Genomic DNA, 9,518 nt, shown 5'->3' with positions numbered 1-9,518 from the left:
TAGCTGTTTTGACATCCTATAGGCACAATCTAAGTCACGTAATTTAAATAAGTTGGGACATGAGATTTTTTTTTTTTTTTTTTTTTTGAGACAGAGTATTGCTCCGTTGCTTAAGCTGGAGTGACATGGCCTCAGCCTAACTCACAGCAACCTCAAACTCCTGGGCTCAAGCAATCCTCCTGCCTCAGGCACTGGAGTATCTGTGACTACAGACACCCACCACAATGCCCAGCTAATTTTTCCATTTTAGTAGAGACAGGAGTCTTGCTGTTGTTCAGGCTTGGTCTTGAACTTCTGAGCTCAAGTGATCCTCCTGCTTCAGCCTCCCAAAGTGCTGGGATTACAGGAGCAAACTGCTGTGCCCAGCCAACTACATGAGATTTTTACGCTCTTATAGTGACAAGACAGAAATAAAAACCATTTTGAAACTCTGGTTAGGCAAATGAAGCCCGCCGAGCTGCCCATTCATTCTCATCCCACAGATGAATGACTCCATCATTACCTCTTTTTAAGAAAATTCATTTATTTATTCATGAACATTAAAAATAAAACACTATCTGAAGCTAGACATTTTTTCTGATGGGGTTTACAAAGATATATTAAAGAAAAAAAAGACCAGCAGACAAAAAGCCTTTGATGATTCTCTGTAATATTTAAAACCTAAACAAAGCGGCTTAGTATCAGTGGGAGCCGAGACTAATTAAAAATCAAAATTATATTCACCCCATCAGTGCTAAAATAAATCCAAGGGAACACAAAGAGGTACTTTTGTAATTAAATTTAATTTAGTGAAATAATCTTCATTCTTGCTAATTGCACTGCAAGAGTCATTTTTAAAAGAATGTTTAAGGATGTGCTTTTGAAAGCATTAATGATGCGCTGAGTTTTGTGTAAAATTGAGATGATTCAAAGGAGAGGGGAAGAGAAGGAGGTCACAGGTGGGGGAAGGGACTCAGCTTCAGGGAAGCTAGAAGAGCAGTCTGGGTCCCCAGGGCAAGGGTCCCTTTCCACTCTCTGCTGTGTTGCTGGGTGGCATTCTCACTCCCCTCAGGGACAGCACAGAAAAGAAAATGCTGTTCTAGTGATGTCTGCTCTGTCGGGAGCAGGAGTAGGGGAGAGTCTGGGGAGTGAGTCTGCCTCTTCTAGAAGTAGCTCTAGAATGGTAGTGGAGTGTTGGGGGAATCCCCTCCGGACAGTGAGAGCACTGAGAAGTCTCTGATCCGGTGGAGGCTCAGCCTTATCTGATGGTTTCTGCCCACTCACCTTCTCAGAACATCCTGTGGAACCGTGCAGGAAGGCACTGTCACCTGTTACCAGGTGGTACCCCCATCCACTGAACAGTTCCTGCATGCCAGGCCCTGGACAAAGCAAGTGCTTTTCATGCATTATCTCACTTATATTCACAACAACCTCAAAGGAGCAGAATCCTTATTCTTATTTTTTTTTTATTTTTTATTTTTTGTAGAGACAGAGTCTCACTTTATGGCCCTCCGTAGAGTGCCGTGGCCTCACACAGCTCACAGCAACCTCCAACTCCTGGGCTTAAGCGATTCTCTTGCCTCAGCCTCCCGAGTAGCTGGGACTACAGGCGCCCGCCACAACGCCCAGCTATTTTTTGGTTGCAGTTTGGCCGGGGCCGGGCTTGAACCCACCACCCTCGGTATATGGGGCCGGCGCCTTGCCAACTGAGCCACAGGTGCCGCCCCTTATTCTTATTTTTAAAACTACAACATGAAGATTTATTCTCCTTCCCTCATGGCCTCACTTGTCTCCTTACTATGGTAAAATACACATAACAAAGTTCACCACGTTTCGGTGTGCAATTAATTCAGAGCTAGGAAGTACATTTACATGGCTGTGCGACCACCACCACCATCTGTTTCCAGAACTTTCCAAGTGAATACGGTGAATACTGTGCCCGTTAAACAAAAACTCCCCATTCCTCCTCCCCCAATCCCCCAGTCTACTTTCTGTCTCTATAAATTTACCTATTCTAGGTACCACATACAAGTGGAAGCATATATTTCTGGCCTATTTCATTTAGCACAGTGTTTTTAAGGTCTATGTTGTAGTATCTCACTGTACAGTCTAGGAAACTGAGACTTACATGAAATAACTACCCAGGGCCACAGAGGGAATAAGTAGCAGAGGAAGAATTCAAATCCAGAGAAGTTACGCTGCAAGGTCCATGGTCTTTTCTTTTTTTTTGAGACAGAGTCTCACTATGTCACTTTTAGTAGAGTGCTGTTGTGTCACAGCTCACAGCAACCTCAAACTCTTGGGCTTAAGCAATTCTCTTGTCTCAGCCTCCCAAGTAGCTGGGACTACAGGAGTCCTCCACAATGCCCGGCTATTTTTCCTTTGCAGTTGTCATTGTCATTTTTAGATGTCCTGGGCTGGGTTTGAACCCACCAGCCTCAGTGCAGGTGGCCGGTGCCCTACCCGCTGAGCTATGGGCACCACCAGGCCCATGGTCTTAATCAGCCTTGACCTAGTGTTTCTCCCACTGTAGACCACAGACCACTAGATCAGAGTCACCTGGAGTGCTTAACAAATGTAGATTCCTGGGTCACACCCCAGTCCTACTAAATGATAATCTTTGTATTTTTTAAAAAGCTCCCCAGTTGCATCTTACATACAACTAAAATTTGAGAATGACTTCATTGTTCTCTATTGAAAATGCAGCTAAAAAAAAAATGATGGCAGATAAGCACAGGCATCATCACAAACTCAAGGGTAGATGGTCTCCCTGAAAGGGAGAAATGAATAGACAAGTGCTATGTTTTGAATCATGGTGTCTCTCCAAATTCATGTTGGAACTTTATCCCCAATGCAACAATATTAAGAGTATTGTCCTTAGGAGATATTTAAGCCATAGGGTCCTCACCCCCACATATGGGATTAGCACACTTAAAAAGGGTTCAAGAGTGTACCCTCTTGTCCTTCAGTCCCTTCCACCACTGATCCTCCCTCCAGAGGACTCGGCCAGAAGGCACAATGTTGGAACCAGGGAGCAGTCCTCACCAGACACTGAATTTTTCTGGTGGCTTGATCTTGGACTTCCCAGCCTCAGAACAGTGAGAAATAAATTTCTATTGTTTATAAAGTATCTACTGTGTGGTATTTTGTTATAGCAGCACACTGGACTAGAACAATAAGGATCATCCAAGCCCATGTATTCTGTTGGGGTCTTCAGGAATGATTTCCCATGTGCCCCTCCCCCCCGTATGTCCTTTGTGGCCTCATGACTTTTCTTTTTTTTTTTTTTTTGTAGAGACAGAGTCTCACTTTATGGCCCTCGGTAGAGTGCTGTGGCCGCACACAGCTCACAGCAGCCTCCAACTCCTGGGCTTAAGCGATTCTCTTGCCTCAGCCTACCAAGTAGCTGGGACTACAGGCGCCTGCCACAACGCCCAGCTATTTTTTGGTTGCAGTTTGGCCGGGGCCAGGTTTGAACCCGCCACCCTCGGTATATGGGGCCGGCACCTTACCGACTGAGCCACAAGCGCCACCCATGACTTATTCTTTTATGAAGTGAAAAGATAAATCTCATAGAGTTATGTTGTATTTTTCATTCTCATTTTTTATACTTCATGTCAGCGTATATTATGTATGAAAAACAAACTAGCTTACCATCCAATGCTGCCAAAATGTAGCATCCTGATGTGTGGCACAAGAAAGGTGCCAATGGTGAGTTGAGATGCTGGCAAACTAATGCACAAGGTAGCCAAAAGACATGCTGTATTTAGCATGGGACTGGGAACTAACCTTCAGAAAGACTTTCACCTTGAAATCTGGTGATGTGTGGAACAGATGTTTTAATTTACCTAAAATAATTTGCATAATCAATTTAACACGTGGTTTATCAAACCTGCCAAAGAGCAGGTGACAATATGGAATTAATATGATTACTAATTTGACACATCATTGAGATTAATTTGACCTTTCTTGATATCAGAATACCCAGAGGTCTTTACAGACAGGAAGAGTGTGCTATGAAATGCAATCTAAAATCCACCATCTTGGCCTTATAAATAAAGCAACCACTTTGCTCAGTCTGGCCTCATACTTCGTGTCTTTCCTTTCAAACTCTCCTCTAAGCTGAATAGAAGCCAATGAGTGAATACTGGGGGATGTATTTGATTTAGAGTGTTCATAATTTCATGAAAGTAATTGATCCATCTTGCCCCTGATGCTTTATATGGTACTGACTTCTCCCTGGTCTGCTGACTTATCCTTGATCCTAGACTCAAAGAGATATCACCTTTGAGAACCCATGGACTTATACCTTTACCTTTAAGTGTAAAGATTCAAAATAAGGGATTTAAAATTATGTGTTGGTTTGACAACTATAGTAAATTACTGAACAATAGAAAGGTCCATCAATAGGGAATTGGTTATGTAAAATAAAATCTCATGCTAATCAAATGCTATGCAACCATTTAAATTATGTGGAAAAGTATATTTAATTATGTAAAATATGTTTGAGGTATGTGACATGAAGAAATCCTATTGCAAAATAGTATGTGCACCAAAATCTCATTTTTGTAAGAAAAATTATGTATATATCTGGAAAGATAAATACCAAAATGTTCTAAGAGGAAGAACTGCTTGAGGCCAAGAGTTTGAGACCAACCTAAGCAAGAGCAAGACCTTGTCTCTACAGAAAATAGAAATATCAGCCAGGCATGGTGTCATGCAGCTGTAATACCAGCTATTCTGAGGCTGAGGCAGGAGGATCACTTTAGCTCAGAAGTTTGAGGTTGCAGTGAGCTATGATGAGGCCACTATATTCTAGTCTTGGTGACAAAGCAAAAACTAGTTTCACAAAAAAAATTGTTAACCACAGTTAAATCTATACTGTAGGATTAAAGTTAATTTATGGTTTTTCCTTTTTATCTATCTATCTATCTATCTGTCTATCTTGAGACAGAGTCTCACTTTGTCACCCTTGGTAGAGTGCCATGGGTCACAGCTCACAGCAATTTCAAACTCCTGGGCTTAAGGGATTCCCTTGTCTCACTCTCCCAAGTAGCTGGGACTACAGGTGCCCACCACTATTTTTAGAGATGAGGTCTCACCTGGCTCAGGCTGGTCTTGAACTGTGAGCTCAGGCAATCCACCCGCCTTGACCTTCCAAGTGCTGAGATTACAGGCGTGAACCACCATGCTCGGCCTATTTATCTATATTTTTAAAGAATTTTTTTTTTTATCATGAACATGTAATTTTTTATGTAATAGAGAAAGAAACCTAATTTTTTTTTTATATTTGTGAAGTGTGGGTAGCAGATTGAACTCAGCATTCCATTTCACTCTCTCTGAAAACGTCATTAAAATTCCTATAAAAAGGTTTTCTTACACACACACACAGATGAGGACAATTGTGAAGGAGACAACAGCAAGAACATTTTGGAACCTAGAAAACAGATGTGAGCACAGAAACTGGTCTGGCAGGCTAGCAGAAGCCCAACCTCAAGGCAGCAGAGGGAAAAGCTTTCAACTGCAGATTCCTGCCAGAGATTTTCACTGGGCATGGGGGCTGGAGGAGGGAGGAGGGGAGAGCACCAGATAAGGAGCACTCTGGAAGTTGTCTGAGAGGTGGTCTCTCCTTGACTATCATTCCTCAGTCCTTGGCCTGTCCTCACTCACCTCATGGCAGTTTGAAGCTTACTCTCTGGAAAGGGTCTCTGCCCTGTGGACACCAGCCACAGTATGAAGTCTGAGTGCGCCAATATCCAGTTGATCTATCGCTCCATGTTTTTAAGCTAATAAAATGTGCCTCAAGCCTTCCTTTGCTCATCAAGTAAAAAAGTATTCTAAACTTGAACCTGAAATCCCGGAATATACATCCCTGTCTTCCACATCCTACTCCCGCCCTTAAACACGGCCAGTAAGTTTAAGTACAACTTGTTATGGTGCCCCCCCTACCATCCCAGGCAATTACAAATGATTTACTGTGTTTAGAATCATGTATTTCAGACTTAGGAAAAAGGATTTATAAGAAAAAATATTTAGAATCTTTTTTTGAAATTTACAGAAAAAAGTTTATTGAAGATCTGAAAAACAATTCCTAAAAGATCGACTTTTCCCTAAAACTAGCCACACATTGTGTCTATCATGTTAAAACATGCATTAGACACAAATAAAAAACCATGAAACAAGCCACCCTTCTTCATCAATTTGAGCAAAGATAAAATGCCTCAGGAACAACATGGATGACTTGCAAAGGATGAGCTCTTTAAGCACCATATTAAAAAAAAAAAGGAGCACAAATGGATGAGTGTGTTCAGTTATATACACTGAATTGCACCTTTGGCACTAGGAATCAGAGCATTTTGTCATATAGCATTAACACATATTATAAAAGTGCGTCGTGTCAAAGGAATAGAACCACCAGCATTCAAAAGCAGCTTTGTCAACTAGTCTGGCAGGCTAGCAGAAGCCCAACCTCAAGGCAGCAACTAGGCAATTCAACACTCTACAGCATGTCTTTCTGTTATCAATCACTGAATGCACTGGTAGCAACTTTGAAATGAAAAAAAAAAAAAGAAAAGAACAAAGGAGCTATAACCCCTTTTATTTTCTCTGTTAAAATCAAACAGAAAACAAACATCAATTCTGTTATACACTAACATCTTCAAAGTACATCGTCTGTACAAGAGAAAGACTAAGAACAAAAATGTGTTTACAGAGATCCAAACATACATGAGTGAGACCATCTCTCACGCAGCTTTCCTGGTACTCAGCAGGAGCCACTTTGTAATCCCTGGCACCAAACAAGGTTGCAGAATTCTTTGCCAGATATTTTAGGAAATCATGAAGATAGTTCAGTAATAAAGCAAGGCTCTTCTCATCCAAAGGTGTATAGGCCAACATCACTCCAATTCGTACAAATAATCTCAGTAGATGTGGCGCTCCACAGACTTGGGACCTGGGTGCATCAGGGTGATCTGCAAGAATTTCAGCAAACTGCGGCCTCTCAAATTTGTACAGGAGCCGAGTGCCCAGCATTACATTGAAGTATTATTTTATCCCTGCCACAACTTCATTAACAACATACTCCTTATTATCTGTGTTTCCACAAGATTTCTAGTAATTTGCATAATCCTCCAGAATGGAATCCTCATTCTTCTTAGGAGGAAGACAAAAGAGCTGCTTTTGCCTGGTAATTAAGTCCCAGTCATCAACAAGCCAAGGTTTTAGCTCTTCAGGAATCTTTCCTTTAACTTCAACTCTGTTCATGAATGTTTCTTCATTTTCAGCAGTAGGATATACCCGGGCCCTTTTCTTCCAAGGAGGTTGAGGTCTCTCACTGGTACTGCCACTGTCTCCATCTCCAGGTGTTTTCCGCTTATTCTTGTTTTCACGTCAACATTTTTCTGTTGCAGACCAGATGTCTTCTTTTCTGGGGTAGCCCCTCTCATCTTCCCCTCTGCAGACTGCTCCTGATTGGCTTCTTGAAGTTCTCACTGTTTCTGCAGATTGGTGTCCACATATTTGAGTACTCTGCTCTCTGGAACCCATTCATCCCAATTTTTATTCCAACCACTGTAATGTATAAAATATTTCACTTGTTTGTCCCTTATGGCAACCTTTACACACTTTGCTTCATAAAGAAGAGGCCTGTGAAAGCACAGTACTCGCTCACCCTCCTGGAATTTAGGCTTCGGATCCTGCTTTGGTGCCATTTATAAGTGATTCGCCGCCTCCTCCTCCCATCACCCCCGACTACCGCCCCTTACTCTATACCTAGAATCATTATTTTTTGACTCTGTCCTTTTGATGTTGAAGATGCTCCTACTCTCTACCTAGAATCATTATCTTTGACTCTGCCCTTCTAATGTCGAAGATGTAAATAAAATCAATTGTTAAGTTGGGCACCATGGCTCACACCTGTAATTCTAGCACTCAGGGAGGCCGAGGCAGGTGGATTGCTTGAGCTCACAGGTTCGAGACCAGCCTGAGTTAGAGGGAGACCTCGTCTCTAAAAATAGCTGGGCATTGTGGCAGGTGCCTATAGTCCCAGCTACTTGGGAGGCTGAGGCAAGAGAATTGCTTGAGCCCAAGAGTTTGAGGTGGCTGTGAGCTATGACATCACATCACTCTACAGAGGGTGACAAAGTGAGACTCTGTCTCAAAAAAGAAAAATCAGCTGTTAAATTTGGTGCTTCAAATATTTATGTATAATATAGAGGATAAAATCATAAGAAATAACATTGGGATTAACTTATTTTTCAGTGTTTTTTAAAATTAGCACATACCTGACTCTTTTGAAAAATCAAATTTACCTAAAACCAAAGGAATAAGAGTTTCTGAGAGCAGAAACAGGAAAAATGTCAAAAAATACAAAGACATCAAAGAAGGAAAAAAGGATCAGTAGAATGAAAAAATTAGGAGCAGGCTAAGCAAGAGAAGTTTCTGCATCAGGTGTAAGAGGAAGTCAGAGCAAAAGAGGGTAAGGAAAGGGAGGATGTAGCTATATATGAATAGAGTAAGTGATGATTCTTTTATGGGATCAAAAGGAAGGTCTGAGAAATTTTGAAGTTAAAACATCCTTGGGTCTCACCTGACAAATATCCAATACATTCTGATGCTAACAACTTTATGTGTGTATGCTAACTTATAAAAATTAACTTCATTTTTTAAATTAATAGACTACTGTTTTAGAATAGTTTTGTATTTACAGAAAAACATGAGCAGATAGTACAGAGTTCCCATTACCACTTCCAGTTTTCCCAATTATTAACGTTAGTATGGTACATTTGTTATAATTAATCAATATTGACATGTTATTGTTAGCTACAGCCCATAGTTGATTCAGATTTCTTTCTTTTTTTTTTTTTTGTAGAGACAGAGTCTCACTTTATGGCCCTGGGTAGAGTGCCGTGGCCTCACACAACTCACAGCAACCTCCAACTCCTGGGCTTAAGCGATTCTCTTGCCTCAGCCTCCCGAGTAGCTGGGACTACAGGCACCCGCCACAATGCCCGGCTATTTTTGGTTGCAGTTTGGCCGGGGCCGGGTTTGAACCCACCACCCTCGGTATATGGGGCCGGCGCCCTACCGACTGAGCCACAGGTGCCGCCCTGATTCAGATTTCTTTAGTACTTATCCAATATTCTTTCTCTGTTCCAGGATCCCATTCAACATTTAAATTTACTTGTCACATCTTCTTAGGTTCCTCTTGGCCGTGACAGTTGCTCAGACTTGCCTTGTTTATGACAACCTTGATAATTTTGAGTATTAGTCACATATATTGTAGGATGCTCTTCCATCAGAATTTGTCTGATGTTTTACTCATGATTAGGCTGGGTTATGGGTTTATGGGAGGAAGTTCTCAGAGTTAAAGTGCCATTTTCATCTCATCAAGGGTGTGTATTACCAAAGTGATTTGTGATCAAGATCAGTTATGACGTTGACCTTGATCCGGCTGAGAATCTTGTCAGTCTTCGCCACTGCGAAGTTACTCCGCACCCACTCCACACTTTCCTCGCTCTTCCCATACTCTACTTTTTAGA

General features: G+C 41.7%; 1 pseudogene; it reads right to left on the bottom strand.

The window, feature by feature from the left end:
• Positions 1–6,621: 6,621 nt before the first annotated feature.
• LOC128591169 (mortality factor 4-like protein 2) lies at positions 6,622–7,699 on the bottom strand (annotated as a pseudogene).
• Positions 7,700–9,518: the final 1,819 nt, after the last annotated feature.

The sequence above is a fragment of the Nycticebus coucang genome, chromosome 1 (genome assembly GCF_027406575.1).
Source record: "Nycticebus coucang isolate mNycCou1 chromosome 1, mNycCou1.pri, whole genome shotgun sequence".
Lineage (NCBI taxonomy): Eukaryota > Metazoa > Chordata > Mammalia > Primates > Lorisidae > Nycticebus > Nycticebus coucang.
Note: the sequence above shows the minus strand (reverse complement) of the source record. Positions and strands in the feature narration are given on the sequence as shown.